At 39.9% G+C, this 22,423-nt stretch overlaps 1 protein-coding gene across 3 annotated transcripts in view; it reads right to left on the bottom strand.

Moving 5' to 3' along the window:
• Positions 1-22,423, bottom strand: part of LOC140467429 (AMP deaminase 2-like) — a 180,585-nt gene that overhangs the window by 112,485 nt on the left and 45,677 nt on the right. The window lies entirely within an intron of this gene.

The raw sequence follows: 22,423 nt of genomic DNA, 5'->3' as shown, positions 1-22,423 counted from the left end.
GTGTACAAGTCTGCTAAAATTTGCTTTCCCAAAATACAGCACCTCGCATTTATCCAAATTACACTCCATCTGCCACTCCTCAGCCCATTGGCCCAGAGGTAACCTTCTTCCCTGTCCAATACACCTCCAATTTTGGTGTCATCTGCAAATCCAGCCTCGGGTAACTGTTTGCGTGGAGTTTGCACATTCTCAGTGTCTGCGTGGGTTTCCTCTGGGTGCTCCAGTTTCCTCCCACAATCCAAAGATGTGCAGATCAGGTGAATTGGCCATGCTAAATTGCCCATAATGATAGGTGCATTAGTGGCGCATTGGGTCATGGATGGGTTACTGTTCAGACGGTTGGTGCAGATTTGTTGGGCTGAAGGGCCTGTTTACACACTGTAGTGAATCTAATCTAATCTAATCATATCCAAGTCATTTATATAAAAATGACGACAAGTAATGGATCCAACAACGATCCTTGTGGCACTCCACTGGTCACAGACCTCCAGTCTGAAAAACAACCCTTCACCACTGCCCTCTGGTACTTCATGTTGATAAAACAAGACAACAGACTATCCAATACCTCCGACTCATCCATTTTAATGACTGAGTTTCTTCCACTATTATAATGGGCTGGGCAGCGCTAGTCTCGTAGCTAAAGACAAAATATTCATTTAACACCTCAGCCATGTCTCTTGCCTCCATGGAAAAACACCCTTTCTGGTGCCTAATCAACCTTACTTTCTTTTAAACCACACTTTTACTATTGATATGTATATGGGAGACTTTAGGATTGCTTTATGTTCGCTGGCAGCCCTTCTCATTGTCTCACATTGCTTCTCTTATTTGCTTGCCCACCACTCTTCTGAACCTCGTGTATTCAGTTTGGTTCCCAAACGTCTTTACTATCCGACACCACTTGATCTTTATCTTAATTGTGACTTTAGAGGGCTGCACAGTAGCAAGAAAAATTACAGGAAATGTTGCATGGAGTAGAAAGATTCCATGGACATAACTCATTAAAAAGGTGGCAGAATATGACTCTCTGACTCTAACAGGTACAGAGTTCCATTAAAAAAAGCAAACAGTATTAGAACAGAGAACATAGAACAGTACAGCACAGAACAGGCCCTTCAGCCCACGATGTTGTGCCGACTATTGATCCTCATGTATGCACCCTCAAATTTCTGTGACCATATGCATGTCTCTTAAATGTCCCCAATGACCTTGCTTCCACAACTGCTGCTGGCAACGCATTCCATGCTCTCACAACTCTGTGTAAAGAACCCGCCTCTGACATCCCCTCTATACTTTCCTCCAACCAGCTTAAAACTATGACCCCTCGTTTTGCCATTTATGCCCTGGGAAATAGTCTCTGGCTATCAACTCTATCTTTGCCTCTCATTATCTTGTATAACTCAATTAGGTCCCCTCTCCTCCTCCTTTTCTCCAATGAAAAAAGGTCCGAGATCAGCCAAGCTCTCTTCATAAGATAAGCCCTCCAGTCCAGGCAGCATTCTAGACTTCATGGATAGTGTGAAGTGTACAATAGCAGAGATGTTATGCAGAACTGATAAAAGACATTGGTTAGGCTTTAGCTGGAGTATTGTACAGTTCTGGGCACCACACTTGAGGAGGGATGCAAGTACAGGTTGTTCTGCTATAACATGCGTTTCATTAATACAAATTCACTGTAATGCAATTGGTGCATTGGGACACTGTTTCTAAAGCATGAACTTTTAAAATGTGTGTTGGCTGTAACGTGATTACACAGCCAACACTTTAAGCACTGTTTCTAAAATACAATTTTCTATAATACAGGGTTGCACAAAAACGCAACCACTGCATTATTGAAGAACTTCTTGTACATTGGAAATACTGCAGAAGAGGCTTACAAGAAAGTTCTGCATGCCTGGAAACATCTGAGAATAAATTGGAAAAGTTGGGAATCTCTTCCTTGGAGAGGAGATTTGGTAAAAGATCAATTTTGAAGTTTTGATAGAAGATCTGGACAGAGTTCTGGACAGAGTGGAAAATCCTGCTTGTAAAAGGATTGAGAACCAGAGGAGGCAGTTCTGAAACACTTTGCTAAATAAGCAAAAGTGAAGTGAGAAGAAGCTTTTTCATTCAGCAAGTGGTATGGTTTTGGAATATACTGCCTTTAAGTGGGGTGGAGGCACATACAATTGAGGCATTCAAGAGGCCACTGGATGATTATTTAACTAGATACAATGTGCGGGGTTACAATGAAAAGGTAGGATGTTCTGTACCAAATCAAATGTTCAGAGAGCCAATGCAGATGACAGATTAAATGAAGAACGACTGCTCCATAATGATTCTATGATATCATGGGGATTATTTCTGAACACAACGATTCTTCCCTACTTCCACTGTTGCCAGAAGTGGCTGATATTCCTGGACCATGGACAGAAAACTGGAGAAATAAAATAATGATAGTACCAACATTATGGAACAATACTAAGTCATGTACAAGGAAGAATCGAGGATGACTGAGTAACAAGTTCTCAAATTTGCAGTGTGGCATCAGTGACACAGTACGTGAAACAACAGGCAGAAAATATGATTATTGCAAATGGTCATCTGAAGAACTTATTTTTTATTTAAGTTTTTCTGATATATTTAACAATCAAGTGCAAAATAATATATACACTTTCCCAATATTTCCTCGATGTGCTGTTTCAGAAGCCAGAACACTTTGAAGTGATGAAACAGATCAAAATTTATATTGGCATCTTATTAATATGGCTACAAGAGCAAGTGAAAGAAAAGGATTGCTGAGGCACTTGTACCAAATGAACTCCAGCAGTTCAAAGGCAGCAGCTCAACACCATTTTCTTGAAGGGCAAGTGGTGATGTGCACTAAATGCTGGCTGAGCCAGCAGTACCTACATCCCATGACTGAACAAAAACAAAACAATTTTTATTTAAAATTTCCTCAGCGAATACGGGTGTCGTAAGCTTGATCAACATTTAGTACCCACCCCTAGTTAACCTTCTAAAAGTGGTACTGCAGTTGTGAATTCAAATTTTACCATCTGCCATGGTGGGATCCAAACCCATGCCTCTGAAGCATTAGCTTGGGTCTCTGGATTACCACTCCAGTGACATTGTTCTCTCCAGGAACACACGCAAGGATAATGCTAGCTCACGGCGCAGACTTTACCTCAAATGTAAGTCACTAATTAATGCAGCATAAAATTTCCACACAGGTCTTTGCTTAAGTAAGGTACTGGATGTACAATTTCCTTTTACAGTTACAATCCTTAGAAACTAATAACTTTCAGAAAGACTTTTTAACTCCTGGTGACGGATTTGAAAGGATCTCACAATATCGGCCGGCACAGTGGCATAGTAGTTAGCACTGTTGCCTCACAGCGCCAGAGACCCGGGTTCAATTCCCGCCTCAGGCGACTGACTGTGTGGAGTTTGCACGTTCTCCCAGTGTCTGCGTGGGTTTCCTCCGGGTGCTCTGGTTTCCTACCACAGTCCAAAGATGTGCAGGTTAGGTGAATTGGCCATGCTAAATTGCCCGTAGTGTTAGGTAAGGGGTAGATGTAGGGGTATGGGTGAGTTGCACTTCGGCGGGGCGGTGTGGACTTGTTGGGCCGAAGGGCCTGTTTCCACACTAAGTAATCTAATCTAATCTCAAGTTTTAAAACTTTTAACAATAATAAATTAAACTAAAAGCAAGATCAATTAAATTCTGTTACAGTTGCAGCTTATAGTCTAAATCATTGAAAACACTCCCTCCATTTAAACTTGGAAAACATCCAAAAACATCCTTCATGGTTATACTTCGCTTAAGCAGACCCTTGTTCTCTAGAAATCAGTCCATGGATATGTCCAGTTCCCAAAAGCCTTGTTCATTTTTTTCCTTTTCCAGCCAGATAACTTCCAATATTTAAACTGAATTTCAAAGGAAGGGTTTTATCAAGATTCCTCCCTTACAGTCAATCTTCCAATTTAAACCTCGCAAACATGATCTTTTCAATCTGAGCACAAGATCCCCACATGCATTCTGCATGGTGAACAATAGAGATTGGATACTTCCATCACTGTTTTCTTTAACTTTTGTAGACAAAGAGTCAGGAGTATCTGAACAAATCTGTGGGCTATAATGGCTTGAAATAAAACTACTCTGAAAGCCTTTTTTTAAAGCAGAGGTTGGAAATACAAATCAGCTAAACTCTAGATTCTATTTTGGAATTTAATAGGCCCTTTGAAATATTAACAGTTTGCAAAATCTGACATTTCTAACTCCTCCCTATGAGACTTGGAGACTAATGGTTGATCAACCATCAGTACAACTGCTCTAGTCATTGTTTATAGGTGTGTGAATACTTTGCAGTTTCTTCCTCGTGAGGGAAATTAGGCACCTTTTAATCCCCAAACCAGTGAAGCCTGTTGCCATGTAGAATTCAGAACAAAATCAGATAAATCTCCTTCAATCCTCCATTTTATCCTAAATTAAAGAGGCTATCCCAAATCATAATCGTACAAATTTCATAATTTTTACAATCCTAAAAACAGTTAAATAAAAGCAAAATGCTGAAATGCTGGCAATAGACAATAAAAACAGAAAATGATGGATAAAATCAGCAGGTCTGGGAGTACCTATAGAGAGAAAGGCATTTCCCAATGTAGATGGTGTGAGATCTGCCAACTTTCTCCAGCTATTTCTGTTCTAGAAATCAGTTAATTTGTGAGCCACTGTTTATTTAATTACTTGTTTTAAAATCAAATTATTTATTTATTCAAATCATTTACAGATTGAACATCAATTGATTTTAAATAATTTTTCTCATTAAAAGGAGTCTCAGAGATATGTAACTGGTTTCTCACTCAAAGATGATAGTACTACTAACACCGAAATTCTAACACCAAAATCAGCTGGTCTCTTTAAATAACTACAGAAGGAAATTATATGATGTATCGACCCAGGAAACAGAGATTAATGTGAAATGATGATTGATTGTTCTTGCAGTAATTATCCATTGCATTGATCATCATGCCAAGGTAGCTGGTAAGTGACCTGTTGCCAGATCTGTGCCAATGATGTCACTGAACACAGACATTTAAGCAGAGCGAAGTGCCATTGTTCAGTATGACTACTGGCTCACATGTACGATTTTACGCTTTTTTATCCTCTGATGGGATGTGGGCATCACTTGCTGGCCAGTATTTATTGCCCATCCCTATTTGCCCTTGAGAAGGTGTCTGTGACTTGCCTTCTTAGAATATTGGAGTCCGTGCACTATAGGTAGACCCACAATGCTATTATGGACAGAATTCCAAAATGTTGACCTAGCGACAGTGAAGAATGGCGATATATTTCCAAGTCAGGATGGTACTTGGCTTGGAGGGGAACTTGCAAGGTGATGCTATTTCCATGTATCTACTGCCCTTTTCCTTCTAGATGGAAGTGGTCATGGGTTTGAAAGGTGCTGTCGAAGGGAGCTTCAGAGAGTTTCTGCAGTGCATCTTGCAGATAGTACACACTGCTACCGACTGAGTTTTAGTACGGGGGAAGTGGATGCTGACGGATGTGGTGCCAAACAAGTGGGGTGCTTTGTCTTAGATAGTATCAGACTTTGAGTGTTGTTGGAGTTGCACTCATCCAAAAATGTGGGGAGTATTCCAGCACACTCCTGACTTGTGCCCTATAGACGGCCTTGCAGACTCAAGAGCTGAGTTACATGCGATAGTATTCCTAACATCCAACTTGCTCTTGTAACCCTTACATTTATATGGAAAATCCAGTTGAGTTTCTGATCAATTGCAACCCCCACGATGTTGACACTAGCAAAAATGAGGCCTTTCATTGTGAAGAAGCATCTCACATTATTCTCAGGCTGCTCTCAGTGTTTCCAGCAGAAAGTTTCAGATTCACAAATTCCTTGATTCTTTGGACTAAATTATTTGTCTGTACTCATCTGGGATAAATTTTCATGCTGGAATTGGGAGGACAAAATAAGTTTTAAAAGAAACTAGACAATGCTTTGGAAGGCTTCAAATGGATTGAGGTGTTACAGAGACTTCTGTGAAATATTGTTAAATATTAATACAATGACTGAATTGCAATCAATGAAATTTCAGTATTTTCAATACTTTATGCAAATGTCAAATGTGATTCCCCTGAAACTGGCATGATGCACAGCATTTCTATAGCATAGATGCTTCCTGTATATTAAAAAAAATTGTGTATCAATCATATCCAAATGTATAAAAAAATTCAAGAAATTAACTTAATGTTTTGCAATTGTGCAACACTTCCAGCACATACGATTTGTCGATAAATTGACACACATTCTGCTCATACATAATCTGGAGATTGCAAACTGTGTTCAACTGGCAGCTAGCTATAATTTTATGAGCAGTGGCTCAGTTTCAAAACATACATGAATTAAAAAGGACTGAAAGTGAAAAGAATAAGCAGTGACACTCCTGGAGGAAATAAGTAAGCTTTGTAAAAAGGTATAGTTGCAAATAATGAAATTTATTATTTCCCACACCATTTCAATGCAACTAAAGCTTAACCAAACTATAATTAGCTAGTGGCTAGAATTGGCTACGTCATTGATAATGTTGGAAAATGTAAAATTAAGATTTTACCAGACTCTTTTATGCTTATACAAGGATATAATTCTCCCTGCTGCAGTTACACTATTAATGTTATAACTGATGCTTAATCTTTTCTTCAGTAAAAATGTTGGCTTTTATGATTATACATTGAAATTGTTTTATCTGGTTACTAAGCCCGTCATTGCAGCATCATGGAATCATACCACACTCAAAGCAGCTTTCATCTTATCCAGGAAGTTTTAAGTTCTTTAAATCAGCCATGACAAGATAAAAATAAAAGTGTTTTTAATGAAAGCTCCCCCAGAAACAATGATTAGATTACACAAATATTCAATTTGCAGACAATTTTCTGCACATGCTTCAGTGAGACACTGCCCGACACAAAACTAATGCACAGAATCCTTTCATTTCATTCCAAACGGCAAGACCAAATGGGGAAGTTGAAGTGTGCAAAATTACTAAGAGGCTACAAAAGGGGAGGTAATGGCCTAGGGGTATTATCATTCAGATTATCAATGTAGAAACTCAGCTAATGTTCTGGGTACCCAAGTTCAAACCCTCCACAGCAGATGGTGAAATTTGAATTCAATTTTTTTTAAAAACCTGGAATCAAGAATCTGCTGATGACTACGAAAAGATTGGCGATTGCTGGGAAAAAAAACATCTGGCTCACTAACGTCCCTCAAGGAAGGAAACCTGATCTGACGTCCATGTGACTCCAGAGCCACAGCAATGTGGTAGACTCTCAAGTGCCCTGTGAAATGGCCGAGCAAGACACTCAGTTGTATCAATTGCTATAAAGTCTTAACAAACAAATGAAACCAGACAGACCACCTGGCATCGATAGAGGCAATGGAAAAAATAAAGTCATCCTCACTAACATCTGGGGGCTAGTGCCAGAGTTCGAAGAGCCGTCTCACAGACTAATCAAACAATATCTTTATATAGTCACAGATTAGTCAAGCAACAGCCTGGCATTGCCTGTATGGTATGATTCTGAGTATGACTATGTTCCAGACATTATCAATACCATCCTTGGATATGTACTGTTCACCACTGAACAAACCTGGTAGATGTGGATGCCAAATGGTATATAGTCAGGAAGGAATAGCCCTGGGAGTCCTCAATATTAATTTTGGACTACATGAAGTCTCAAGGATTCAGGTTAAACATGATGATTATCACGTACTTTCCTCCTCAACAAAAACAACAACAACAAATCAACAACAAAACAACAACAAACTACCATTCCTAGATGTCACAGTAGAACGAACAGCCAATGTGGAACTTCAAACCAGCGTCTACAGGAAAACAACACATATGGACAAAATATTGAACCATAGAAGCAACCATTCCAACATCCACAAACAAAGCTGCATTAGGACATTATTTCAATGAACCACCACACACTGCAGCACTGAGGAACTACAAAGAGCAGAGGAAAATCACCTACACAAGTGTATTCAAAAAGAACAGGTACCCAATGAGCACAGTCTGCCGATTTCTCAGCAACAAACCCAAACAAACAGAGAAAACATGTCCAGAAACCCAAGCCACTCTCCCCTACATCAAAGACATCTCAGAAATGATGGCCAGACTACTCAGACCCCTTCACATCATGGTAGCCCACAAACCCACTAACACACGAAAACAACAGTGAATGAATTTGAAAGACCCTATGCAGACAACAAGCAAAACTAATGTCATTTACAAAATACCTTGCAAGATCTGTAACAAACACTACATTGGACAAACAGGCAGAAAAATAGCCACCAGGATACATGAACATCAACTAGCCAGAAAACGACATGACCCATTCTCACTAGTATCCTTACATAGGGATGAGGAAGGACACCACTTCGACTGGGACAACACACCCATCCTAGGACAAGCCAGAGACACGCATGATAATTCCTCAAAGCATGGCAGTCAAACCAGAATCTATCAACAAACACATTGACTTGGATCCCATTTACCACGCCCTGAGAAAAAGAACAGGAAATGACATCACCAACCCAAGGAAACTCAAACATATAAATAGAAAACGAGCTACACCACCAGTGTTTTATTCGTAGGCTCGCTGAAGATGTTACTTAGTATGATGACAAAACATCTGAAAACAAACCTTCGAGCTCAGCGAGCAAACCTACATCCAAATTCAATGATCCTCAGAAAGTACCTTCAATACCCATGACCATTTCCATCCAAAAGGACAAGTGCAGCAGACATATGGGAACACCATCAGCTGCAAGTTCTCCTCCAAAGCACTCACCATGCTGACTTGGAAAATATACTGCTTCTTCCACAGTGCGCTGGAAGGTAGATTTTGTTCTATACTCCAATAGAATGTCAATGCTAGAGAATGGAACATATTACCTTTGCCATCTTTGTGCTTCAAAATTCGTATCAAACACTCAAGTGAGGTTAACAGTCAGCCACACATCAACGGCATCTTTATTTAAATGTTCAGCATAACATCCAATCCCAGATAGCAGAGAGAGAAAAACCCAAACAATACTATCGTAATATGTCTATTTCCTAAACCAGTCAACTTGGTGCTAAATCAGGTGACCAATCTATCCTAATAAAAAAGGTTAAAAGTTCTGTTCCATCTCCAATAAATTAAGACTTCCCAAATTTATTTTAATGGGGCTTTATCTCTACATAAAACATTAGAGATGACATCTTCATTTGATCAATCTGTACTAGACTTCATTCTAGATTCAAGAATGGACAATGTGCTACTAAGCCAATTCTGAGATCTGTAACCACAGCCTAAAACCCCAAAACGTCAGAATCAGAAACAAAAATTGGAATTCAATACCTTAAAGTTCTCTAAATAAACTAGAATAATTGGGAATTATGGAACTTTGCCTACTGATGTACATTTACTGCTGCCTGCGACTGGCTTATGCAACGTCAACAACTAGGATGGATTGCAAACCCTCTAAACTGGAAAAAAAATGAGGATGCGAAAAAAATTAAAGGATAACTGTAGATTTTAACCAGATTATTGATAAATGTAAAGATGATTAATTGGCTTATGCGTACTGAAATTGCAGAACCAAATATTGTTTTAAAATACAGATGATTTATTTATAAAATTGGTAATTGTTATATTTATTGGCTCAACTTTTGCTTCAACTATTGGAAATGGCACTGATAATGTGACAATGAAATTTTGGGAAGTTGAATCACAGGGGATCCACATAAAAATAGCACTAAGCAGAGCTTAGAGACAGCTGAGGAGACCCAATGTAACCCAATTTGTATAACAAATGTGCTCTCTATCATACATTGTAAGGCTGTGAAATAAAAAAGTCTTTATTTTCAATTTGTTCACACATTACAATAGCCTGACCTTGAACAGTAAGAGGCATTGAAAAATGCTTGGACTTGGGTCTGAAAAAAACTTTTTTTTCTGCTTGGCGTGCTATCTTTGGATGAAGTGTGATAGAATCCATCATATCAATGCAGTCAAACAGGTTTTCATGTTTTTGTGCCTTATTAAAAGTCTCAACAGCTTTTGCAGCTTTAGCTAGGAAAACAGGTAGGGTGACCACACAGCCACTTATTGGACTCTTCAGGGCCACTAGCCTCCTTGGTTGAGCAATGTAGTGCATCTATAATTGCTTAAGCTGTCTGTTGTTATGCAGACTGTGGTGTTTTCCATCTCCTCAAAAATTTTACAACTGTCTCTGCTGGAACATCTATGCCTCTCACAAAGAAGCAAAAAAAAAAAGAGATTACGTCATTGGTCTCACCCTGCCCTGACTTGTCCTTGGCATCTCATGCAGTCCTAAGTTGTTTGCAGGGTGTATATGTGCGTGTGTGTATGTGTGCATGAGTGAGAGAGAGAGGACTAATAATCTTGAGACCCTGGCTAACATTCTTGGGATGTGGGTTTAAATCCTGCCATGGAGGATAGCGCTACTTGAATTGAATTAAAAAGAATTATAATCAAAAGTTAGTCCAATGGCAATCACATAACCACTGATGATTGTCAAAACAAAACCCATCTAGTTAGTGAGTGTCAGCTAGAAATCTGCCATTGTTGCCTGATCTGGCCTACACAAAACTCCACACTCACAGCAATGAGAATTATTCTAAAGTGTCCTCTGAAAAGGCCTGGGCCAATTAATTCAAGAGCAATAAGGGATGGGTAACAAATGCCACCCTTCCAGCAACACTCACATCCCATACAGGAACACAGAAATAAAATGGCGAGTTAACGGATAATTGGAGCATCCGTCACTAACTTTCCTGCCTTTTTCGTCATGAACATAGAGGACAACCAAATTATCATGTAGGTTGTTTTTTAAAAAACGGTTTTGATAAAGAGAGAGATTGAACGTTCTTGGTAGTAGGATTTCAGGTTCCTAATCACATCCCTCAGCTGGAGCAAGGGTAAGATTTTGGGAGGTGAAAATGTATTGCTGGAAAAGCACAGCAGGTCAGGCAGCATCCAAGGAGCAGGAGAATCGACGTTTGGCCAGGAGACCTTCTTCAGGAATGAGGAAAATGTGCCAAGCAGGCTAAGCTAAAAAGGTAGGGAGGGACTTGGGGGAGGGGCGTTGGGAATGCGATAGATGGAACGAGGTTAAGGTGAGGGTGATAGGCCGGAGAGGGGGTGGGGGTGGAGAGGTCAGGAAGAAGATTGCAGGTCAAGAAGGTGGTGCTGAGTTTGAGGGTTGGGACGGAGACAAAGTGGGGGCAGGGGAAATGAGGAAACTGGAGAAATCTGAGTTCATCCCTTGTGGTTAGAGAGTTCCTAGGTGGAAGATGAGGCGCTCTTCCTCCAGCCGTCGTGTTGCTATGGTCTGGCGATGGAGGAGTCCAAGGACCTGCATGTCCTTGGTGGAGTGGGAGGGGGAGTTGAAGTGTTGAGCCATGGGGTGGTTGAGTTGGTTGGTGCGGGTGTCCCAGAGGTGTTCTCTGAAACGTTCCGCCAGTGGGCAGTCTGTCTCCCCAATGTAGAGGAGGCCACATCGGGTGCAGCGGATGCAATAAATGATGTGTGTGGAGGTGCAGGTGAATTTGTGGCGGATATGGAAGGATCCCTTGGGGCCTTGGAGGGAAGTGGGGGGGGGGGGGGAAAAAGAGGTTTAGACGCAAGTTTTGCATTTCTTGTGGTTGCAGGGGAAGGTGCCGGGAGTGGAGATTGGGTTGGTGGGGGGTGTGGACCTGACGAGAGAGTCACGGAGGGAGTGGTCTTCTCAAACACGGATAGGGGATAGGAGGGAAATATATCCCTGGTGGTGGGGTCGTTTGGAGGTGGCGGAAATGACGACAGATGATACGATGTATATGGAGGTTGGTGGGGTGGTAGGTGAGGACCAGTGGGGTTCTGTCCTGGTGGTGATTGGAGGGGCGGGGCTCAAGGGCAGAGGAGCGGGAAGTGGAGGAGATGCAGTGGAGAGCATCGATCAAGTCTGGGGGGAAATTGCGGTCTTTGAAGAAGGAGGCCATCTGGGTTGTTCATTTTTGGAACTGGTCCTCCTGGGAGCAGATGCGGCGGAGACGAAGGAATTGGGAATATGGGATGGTGTTTTTACAGGGGGCAGGGGGGGAGAAGGTGTAGTCTAGGTAGCTTTGGGAGTCGGTCGGTTTATAGTAAATGTCCGTGTTGATTCGGTCGCCCGAGATAGAAATGGAGAGGTCTAGAAAGGGGAGGGAGGAGTTTGAGACGCCACTTCACCAACACCTTCCACCCTGACCTCAAATTTACCTGGACCGTCTCTACTTTCCACCATTGCTCTTTAAATGTTTAAAAGATAAAATATGTAATGTGGTAAAAGACAGTAAAACAATCTGATTTCACCTGCATTAAAAAAAGTCTGTTGATGTATACTCATTCATGACATAGGTGAGACCATTTTGAAGAGTCATCAGGCATTGTTGCTGTAACTGTCGCAACCTCACCATCTAAATGTGGAAGACGACACAATGATCCATTCTTTGCAAACTAGTCCGGCCATCATTGTTTCATGTGGTGAACGCTGCTCAGCTTCTTTGCCAGGGTGCCTCCCCATTCTTGTAGGACTGGGCAGGAAATGGAGATGGAAGACATTGTCTGCTCAAACTTCCTAAAATCACATTAGCAGAGGTATTTCAATGTTCAGGATAGCCAGCCATCGTTCCTTGCAAGAGAGCATGATTGCTTGTTCCATGATGTTCACTTTATGCTTCAGAATGGGTGACAAACTCAATTGTAGAACCTTCCAGTCATTTGTATCCACATTTTGCTTTGTGTCAGTTTTCCACTTTTTGTTTCAACTTTGCCTTCACTCAAATTGATAACACTTAACTCTCATAGATTTAGCCATTTGAAGATCATTTAATAGATAGATCTTGAATGGCCTAGCTCTGCTGAGATCAGTTGATGCCCTCATACGACAATCTTTTATGAGTTTGATGAGTCCGGAGTTATCAGTCCAGAACTTTGGCTTATCACAAGCAAATTCCATTTGGATTCCCTATTCTGCTGATCGAAATGGCTGACGACTTCAAGAAAACCGGAATTTCAGATTATCCACATTTGACTCAAAGCCATTTCACTGTATTGTGCTTTCTGCAAATACAATTTTGAAAAAAAAACATGATCCACACTTGGGGGTTAGATTGCTTGGTGGCAAAGATTCCTCTGAGCGGCTCTCAATATCTGATGATTTGGAGATGCCGGTGTTGGACTGGGGTGTACAAAGTTAAAATTCACCCAACAGGTTTAATCGGAAGCACTCGCTTTCGGAGCACTACTCCTTCATCAGGTGGTTGACAGTATACAATTGACGACATCTGACAGTACAATGACAACTGCCCAACAAACACAGAAGTAATGCAATTTATTGTCAGATGCAATGCAGCTATCTGTTGGTGGTCACCTGCCACTGCTATGCCCAACCTTAATTTCCCAACAAGGTTGAAGAAACGTTTGTCACCAAGTGGTGAGAAGACAAAGATCTTAGCACAGACACTCTTCAGCACAGAAGGAGGCCACTCAGCCTAACATGACTACAGTGGCTCTACCAGATAAAAAAAAGAGATAAAAATTACTGAATATACTCAGCATATCCGGCAGCACCTATACAAAGATGATAGGGTCAATGTTGATTGCCAATCTTTTCTCAGATCATGTGAATGTGTCGAGGTTATGAATAGAAATTTGTGGTTATGGTCATTTGCTAAAGTCAATGATTCAAGTTTAACTTCATTCATTTAGAAGTATCTACTTTTCCTGGTGCCAACATTCAATATACAGAGTTTTCTGACTGCTTCCTCCATTGACCTGTAAATTAACAGTTACAATGTGCTCTGATACGCATTCTAAAAAATTGTGTCAACTTTTGAAAATGTAAGAGTCATTTAATAATTACTAATGTAATGATGATGCGTCTTTCTCAACCATCAATAATATAAAAGGTGGTACTTGTTCACTGGGAAAATGTAACTATGTGTTATACAAGAGGAATGGGAACAAGGACATTTGATTGATGTCAGCCTCTTAAATCTGAGACTAGTTATTTCCAGAAGATGCTGAGTGTGAATGATACGTACAAGTTAAAGCCAAGCTAAATGGAGCTGACAAAAAAAAGCAACACATTATGCATTTTAAAAATACATGAATATAAATACTTTTATTGGACAGAACTTGTATCTATATAGCTGTTTTAATGTCAGAAAACAGTCAATAAAGTGTGGTGTTGGAAAAAGCACAGCAGGTCAGGCAGCATCTGAGGAACAAGAGATTTGATGTTTCGGGCTTAACCCTTCACCAGGACTTGAAACGTTGACTCGCTTGCTACTCAGATGCTGTATGACCTGCTGTGCTTTTTCCAGTGACACAGTTTATTGACTGACTTCTCCAGCAGCTGCAGTCCTCACATCTCCCATGTCAGAAAACATGGCAGGCAATCTGCACACAGCCCAAGATAGGTGATCTACACATTCCTACATGTCTCCTAGTCCAACACTTTCCACATCAGTTGGTCACAACAGGCTTCCATATTTCATCTTCATTGAGCAATCCGACTAAGGGAAAGACCACGAGATAGTTTCCTGTTGTCACCTTTATATGCGCTGAAAGGAAACTCAAAGCCTCTTCCCTCTGCGTGACAATAGCTGCTCACAGATAATGTTCAAATTCTTCTGTCATCACCAAAGTAATTGCTCCCGTTGGCTATGGCTTGTAACTCTGAACATGGAACAAATTGGAAGAGAGCAAGGAGGAACTCCCTTAAGGTCTCAAATGACCCTGCTACACATATTTTTAGTCATGATAAGGGGCAGTTAGCTTAGCATTGGTCTTTGAGAAAATGTCAGAGTCCATTAGAAAGGATGTAATAGCAGAGCACTTAGAAATACATAAATTAGCAGGGCTTCATGAAAGGGAACTCAAGCCTGACAAATTCATTAGTGAGCTTTGAGGAGATAACAAGCAGGATAGCTAAACAGGAACCAGTGGATGTACAGTCTGTTCTTATATAATGTGATAGTTCTGTTCTCATGCAATCTCACATTATAAGAAAATCGCGCAAAAGCTGCTCCATTTAAACTAAAGGAGCAGGAATCACATTATAGCTAAATACAGGTAAGGACAGTTCATGTTCTACAAATAATGGTCTAAAATCTTCAATCACATTAAAGCCAATTCACATTGAAGAAACACATGTTATAGCAGATCCAATTGTACTATGTTTGAATTTCCAAGACTCATTTGTTAAGGTTCTACACATAAGGCTACTTAATAAGAGGCCATGCTGCTGGAAATGGCATGAATAGAGGATTGAGATAGACAGATTATTAAACACTAATGAAATATTGGGTTTTGGTAAAAGATAGGAAAGGGGAATTGAGGATTATTACATTAGCCATGATTTCATTGAAAGGCACAGCAGACTCAGTGGGCTGAATGGCCTATTTCTGCTCCAACATCTTATGGTTAAACATTGACCAGAACATCAGTCTATAAGACATGATAGCTTTAAAAAATAAGAAATCACAGGCACGGTGAACCCCTAGATAATCATGTGCTTTCACTCTCTCAAAAAAAAAATCTGTGGCTATCGACAACGGTAAACAAATAGATAGGGAGGTTTTTGTTCTTAGGACTTTTATTTCAAATTCTACTGTTCCATGCTTTTATGTTGATTTTTGTGAGGTGACTCGCTCATGCCACCCGGGTTTCCAAAGCTGAATTAGTCTGTTTTCCTGTATTTGGGCAATATCCCTCTAAAAATCTCTCATCCATGTCCTGTCTGAATGTCTTTTAAATGCTGTAATTATACTCACCTCTACCACTTCCTCTGGCAGCTCATTCCAAATACGCACCACCCTCTGAGAAAAAGCTGTTCCTCGTGTCCCTTTTAAATCCTTCCCCTCTCATCTTAAAATTTACACCCTCTATGTTTGAACCTCCCTAACCTGAGGAAAAGACCTTCACTATTCTCCTTATCTATACTCATGATTTTATGAGTTCCCCCCTCAGCCTTCTACGCGACGGAGGAAGAATTCCCAGCCTGTTCAGCCTCTCCTGATAACTCAAACCCTCTTGTCTCAGTGACATCCTTGTAAATCTTTCTGTACCCTTTCCAGTTTAATAACATCCTTCCTATAGCAGGGTAACCAGAACTGTATGCAGTACTCCAGATAAGGCCTTACCAATGTCTTGTACAGCCATAACACAATATCTCACCTCTGTACTTAATGCTCTGACCAATGCATGCCAAACACCATCTTCACCAACTTGTCTACCCGTGATGCCACTTCCAAGGAACTGTGTTCCTGTAACCCTTGGTCTCTGTTTGACTACACTCCTCATGGCCCTACCATTAACTGTATAAATTCTGTTCTGGTTTGTCTTACCAAAATGCAACACCTCACATTTATCTAATTAAACTCCATCTTGCCATTCCTTAGTCCATCAGCCCAGTTGATCAAGATCCCATTGTACTCTTAGATAATGTTCTTCACTGGTCTGGTAGAAGTCTACTGGACCTGAATTTCAGAGACCAACAAAATATGTCATGTGATCTTTAAAAAACCCAAGAAACCAGAGAAGACTAAGGATTAACATCTCATCATAGACACTTTAAATAGAAAGCACTTCCTGCAATAAAGTATCAATTTAGACCAGGTGCTTTTGATGGGCCTAAACTCAATCTTTTGACAGAGGAGACAGCATATCACTACCAAACAAAGGTTGATGCCTTAAAAAAGATGATACAGAGCCTCAATGAGGGAACACCACACAGTGAAGCACATAGGACTGACAGCATGCAGGGTTTCAAGTGGTAATACAGCGTTGCCAGCAGTATGGGGAACAAAATGGGAGGCCCAATATATTTTGCAAAATTGATTCCTTTGGAAAATGTCAAAGAGAAGTTTACGGATGTAATATTTTTAATAAATTACACAAAAATTTTATATCATATGTAAATACTGAACTGTGATCTACAACGGTATAACAGAATTAAATTTGCATACTGTACTGTGCTATGTATTGTGATCTGCAGTAGCAATAAAAGTCAAATATCTTCCAGAGAAGACAACAGCTGGCATTCTGTGCATACAAAAAAAATTCAGTGTATGTTGGTTTCAAGTCAGACCAATAGATTACATATGTGGTAGCTAGGAAGTACATGGATGTCATTAAACACAAAGGCGCGAAGTAGGTAAAACAGGCAGCCATTTTACAGTCTATTAGTATTAAACAAGGTTAATAACGATTAATTAAATTGACAAATTATCACATCATAATTCAGCACAATCCTCTTTAATTTGTGTACAGCGTCAACAATTTTCAAGACTTTTTTTTCCAAATAACTATTATTACTAACTTGAAAAAGATCATGTAACAATTACAAAACAGGAATTTGATCACCAGATGTTGTAATAACCATATGGATAAATACTTAGAAAATGGAGCAAAGATAATTTTATTATCCAATATAAGCTCCAATAATATTACAACTCTTATCCTTTCCTCCAAGTATTTCAAAATACTGAACTTGAAAAATAAAAATGACAATCTTAAGTGTACAGAAATGGCACAGAAAGAGCTTAACTAGAAAATAAACAGAAACGACAGTTGGAATATATAATGATAAAACACTAGTTGGACCCCAGCTGAAGCAGTGTGTACAGTTCTAGGTGTCACTCTATACAAAGGATGTGAAAGCACTTGAGTGAGAATACAGAAGCAGTTGACAAGAATGGTTCCAGAGATGAGGAATTCAGTTATGAGGAATAAGTTGGGACTATTCTCCTTGGACAGATTAATGCTAAGCAGAAATCTAATTGTGGTTTTCAAAATCATAAGCAGACTAGATAAACTAGATAGGGAGAAACTGTTCCCACTAGTAAACTGAATAAGAACAAGAAGGCATAGACTTGCAACAATCTGCAAAAGAAGGAAGGGTGAACTATTCATTCAGCAAATAGTTAGGGTATGGAATGCAATGCCTAACAGTGTGGCGGGGGCAGATTCAATTGAGGCATTCAAGATAGTATCAGAATGATTACTTGAATAAAAAGAATGAACAAAGATATGGAGAAAAAGCAGGAGACTGATACAAGGTCATGATGTTCAATTAACAAGCTGGTGCTTGCACGTTGGGCCAAAAGGCCTGCTTCTCTGCCACGAGACTTCTATGATTTTGTGATTGTGTGCACATAATTAAATTAGCAAAGGTCCTGATCACCTCAGCAATCAATTCAGCTGGCAGAGGGCAAATTGTCTCATCATCTCACCAACACATAATGTTAGTTGCTTGTTAACAAACATACCACAGGTCAAACTGATTGCTTGAAATAGCTGATTTTCGATGTGCCATCCAAGGAAACGCACAGACATAACTGATCCCCAAGTTAAAGGAATTGAACGAGGGCTCTGAATAAAGCGTTTACATCACCAGCAAAAGGTGGTACAATGTGAAGAGTACATAGCTATATTGCATTTTATCATATATAAATACTGAAGAAAGATTAAAAGTGTTGTAGCTGGAACCAAAAGCTGACTTTGTTACCAATCACACAAATAATACAGGTTTTATTTTAAAACGACAGTAAAACCACTACAAATGACGAAAAGCTGAAAAAATGAATAGAAAATGCTAGAAACATTCAGGGATCAGGAAGAATCTTTATTTCTCTGAACTATTCCGATCAAAGGACACACCTGCCTGACTCTTCAAGAATCATCTTCCCAATGTTTGACAGAGCCTCAAGATGATGCATTGGGCTTGACAGCCGTCTGAATCCACTGAACCAGGGTGGAATAAATTGTCCTTGACATCAAAGAACTGGTTAAGAAGAAGAACTATTCTTTTTAAAAAAAAGTAGTCACTCATGGAACATAGGCATCATTGACTGGACTTGCATCTATGTTCTATGGCCCCTTCCTAATTGCCCTTGAGAAGATGACGGTAAGCTGCATTCTTAAACCAACAAGGCTCCTTGACTGTAGTGACACTCCCAGTGCTGTTAGGAAGAGCACTTCAGGATCAGCTGTGTTCAGGGAGCATCCTGCTGATCAGCAGTTTGCATTGAATAGGTTAAGTCGTCTCCTTGAGATTACACTAGTTATTAAGTTCAGACTGTGCTGATTTTTAGAAAGCTGTTCTGCTTTTGCATTTACCAAGCCAGTCTGAAAATGTGAATAGCAAATCAAGATAAAAGTTCCCATATTGTACTAAAACGCAACTGTGATCTTTCAGTTAGGCTCAATGATGAACTCTTAAGGTGAAATAGTTCTGAAAATTCCAGAAAATTCTAGAAGCTCTAGCTTTTCCCTTTTCAGTCTACACAGCTGCTGTTTTTCTACCACTTTATACTTTTATTTCAAATCCAGTGTTTACATTTTATTATTTTTGACAAATCTGAAAGTTCACTTAAGTCTCAAGTAAATTCTGTCAAAATCGACAGGACATCATATGGTGCTCTTCAATTGTTACTTTTACTTTTGCAAGCTGTAATTCTACTTAGAACAAAATCATGGTAGCAATAAGGCGCTCCATAATAAGGGGGATAAGTCACATCCTCTGCAGCTAGGAACAAGAATTCCAAAGGGTATTTTGTCTGCTTGGTTTACAACTGCTGGAGAGGAATTTGGAAAAGGAGGTGATAAATCAAGCTGTCATGCTCCATCTTGAAACAATTGTATAGGTAAAAGGAGGAGGTGGTCCTGTTGAAAGAATATCATGAATTTAGCACCAAATTAAACTGCATAATAATCTCTGGAGTACTGCCCAAACCACAAGCAAACCAAGATATATTTTTTTTATTCATTCATGGTTCATGGGCAATGCTGGTTAGGCCAGCATTTGTTATCCATTGCTAATTGCTCTGAAAGCAGTTAAGAGTCAAGTGTATTGCTGTGAACCTGGAGTCACAAATAGGCCAGGCCTGGTAAAGATGGCACTTTTCTTCCCTAAAGGATATTTGTGAACCAGGTGACATTAAAACAACAATTGGCAGTGATTACATGGTTGCTTTTTGAATAGCTTCTGTTTTTTTTCCAAAATTCCAGATTGTGTTGATTGAATTCAACTTTTTTTTGAAAAGTGATCACTGTACTTAGGGAAGAATGTTACAGCATTGGAAGCAGTTCAAAAAATAAATACCTGGAATAAACAGGTTACCTTATAAGGAAAATGTAGAAGAGTCAGAGGTGACTTAACCAAAACATAGTAAATCCTGTGGGGACACTGACTGAGTGGAATTGAAAGGATATTTCCTCATGGGAGAATCTAAAACTAGGGGAGTCATAACTTATTAATAATGAGTTATCCATTTAAAACAGAGATGAGGATTTTTCTTTCTTTCAGAGAGTGGAGTGTCTTTGGAAATCCCTTCCTGAAAATGCAGTGGCTTAAGAATTTTTTTTAATATTTAATGTAGAAGTAGACAGATTCTTGATAACTGAGGGTTTAAAAGATTATCAGGGATATGCAGGAATATACAGTTGAGGTTAAAATCAGGTCAGCCATGATCTTATTGAATGGCAGAGCAGGTTCTAAATGTTAAATGGCATCCTCTTCCTCCTTATTAGTTTGTTCACCTGTGCATGGGCAATCAGTGCATGGGGCCAATGAACATGGGCAAAGTCTTAAATTAATACTTCTGATCTGTATTCAGAGTGAAAAAACATTGTAACCAAGGATTTCAGTAGGAATGTGCAGGTTCTAGGACATATTAAGATTAATAAAGTGGAGGTATTCAAAAAAGATGCATAAATCCTCAGGGAATGATGAGATGCATCCCAGGTTGTTAAGGGAGGCAAGGGAAGAGGTTGCTTGGTCCCACACAGAAAGCTGGCTCAAAGAAAACAGCCATGGGTTCCAAGGCAAGTGGCAAACTGGATCCAAAATTGGCTCACAAACAGGAGGCAAAGAGTGATGATGGAGGGTTGTTTTTGTAATTGGAAGCCTGTGACCAGCGGTGTACTACAATGATTGATGCTGAGACCCTTACATTTTGTGATGGCACATTAAATTACTTTGATGTGAATGTAGGTCTAATTAGTAGGATTGCAGTTGACAAAAATTGGTTGTGCTTCTGATAGTGGGGAAGTTGGTCTCAGCTACACTCAGGTGGCACACTGGGCAGAGCCATTGCACTTATTGGGATTAAATTGCATTGACAAAGTGATGCATTTTGGGAGGTCTAATAAGGGAAGACAAAATCAAAAGTCATACAACACCAGGTTGTAGTCCAACGGGCTTATGTGAAATCACAAGCTTTCGTAGTACTACTCCTTCATCACCAGTCCACCCCAGTCCAACATCAGCACCTTCACATCATAAGGGAAAGACATACACAGTGGATGGTAGATCCCTAGGGAGTGCTGAGGAACAAAGGGATCTTGATGTACAAGTCCTTGGATCATTAAAGTGTCAGGATGGTGAAGAAGACAATGGGGACGCTTGCCTTCATTAGCAAGGGCAGAGAATATTGGGCAAGGAAATCTTGTTACACCTTTATAAAATATTGGTTAAGCCACAGATGGAATGCTGTGTGCAGTTCTGGTCACCACACTGTGAGAAAGATATGACTGCACTGAAGCAGCTACAGAGGAAATTCACCAGAATATTGCCTAGAATGAAAAATCTCAATTATGAGGAGAGACTGGATAGGTTGGGTTTGTATACTTTGGAGCAGAGGAGGCTGAACAGGTATACTAAATTGAGGGATACAGACACAGTAGATCATGGGAATCTTTTCCACATGGCAAACGTGTCTAAGACCAGAAGGCATAAGTTTAAGGTGGGAAGCCAGTGGTTTAAAGGAGCTATGAGACAGATTTCTTTCACCCAGAGTGTGGTAGTTGGATGGAAAATGCTGCTTGAGAGGGTGGGAAGGTGGATATCTTGCAATATTTAAGAATCTTCCGGATAAGTAGTTAAAATTCCAGGGCATAGTAGGCCATGGACCACTGCAGGTAAATGGGATTAGTGTAGTATGGTGTTTATTGATTGTCATAGAGATGATGAACCAAACGGCCTGTTTCTACACTGTATGACTCAATGACTCTATTTTACAAGTATTTTCATAAAAGTAGAAAGACTGAGATGGGATTGGGACCAATTAGGAAAAAGCAAAATACCACAGGCACCATACAGAAACAACAGAAATATTAAACAATAAATTTTACTTTAGTACTTACCAGGGAGATAGAACAGTAGACATGACACAGAATCTTGAATTAAGTAATAAGATAAGCACATTCAAAAATAAAGGTAAAATAAAGCACTGAATAACCCAAACAAAGAATTTGGAATCAGGCATTAAGTGGCAGAATGTACGGTGAGCTGGGCATTGGGTAGTCAACAGATCAGTACGG

The sequence above is a fragment of the Chiloscyllium punctatum genome, chromosome 45 (genome assembly GCF_047496795.1).
Source record: "Chiloscyllium punctatum isolate Juve2018m chromosome 45, sChiPun1.3, whole genome shotgun sequence".
NCBI classification, from domain to species: domain Eukaryota; kingdom Metazoa; phylum Chordata; class Chondrichthyes; order Orectolobiformes; family Hemiscylliidae; genus Chiloscyllium; species Chiloscyllium punctatum.
The sequence above is the reverse complement of the archived record's forward strand: the minus strand, read 5'-3'. Positions and strand labels throughout refer to the sequence as shown.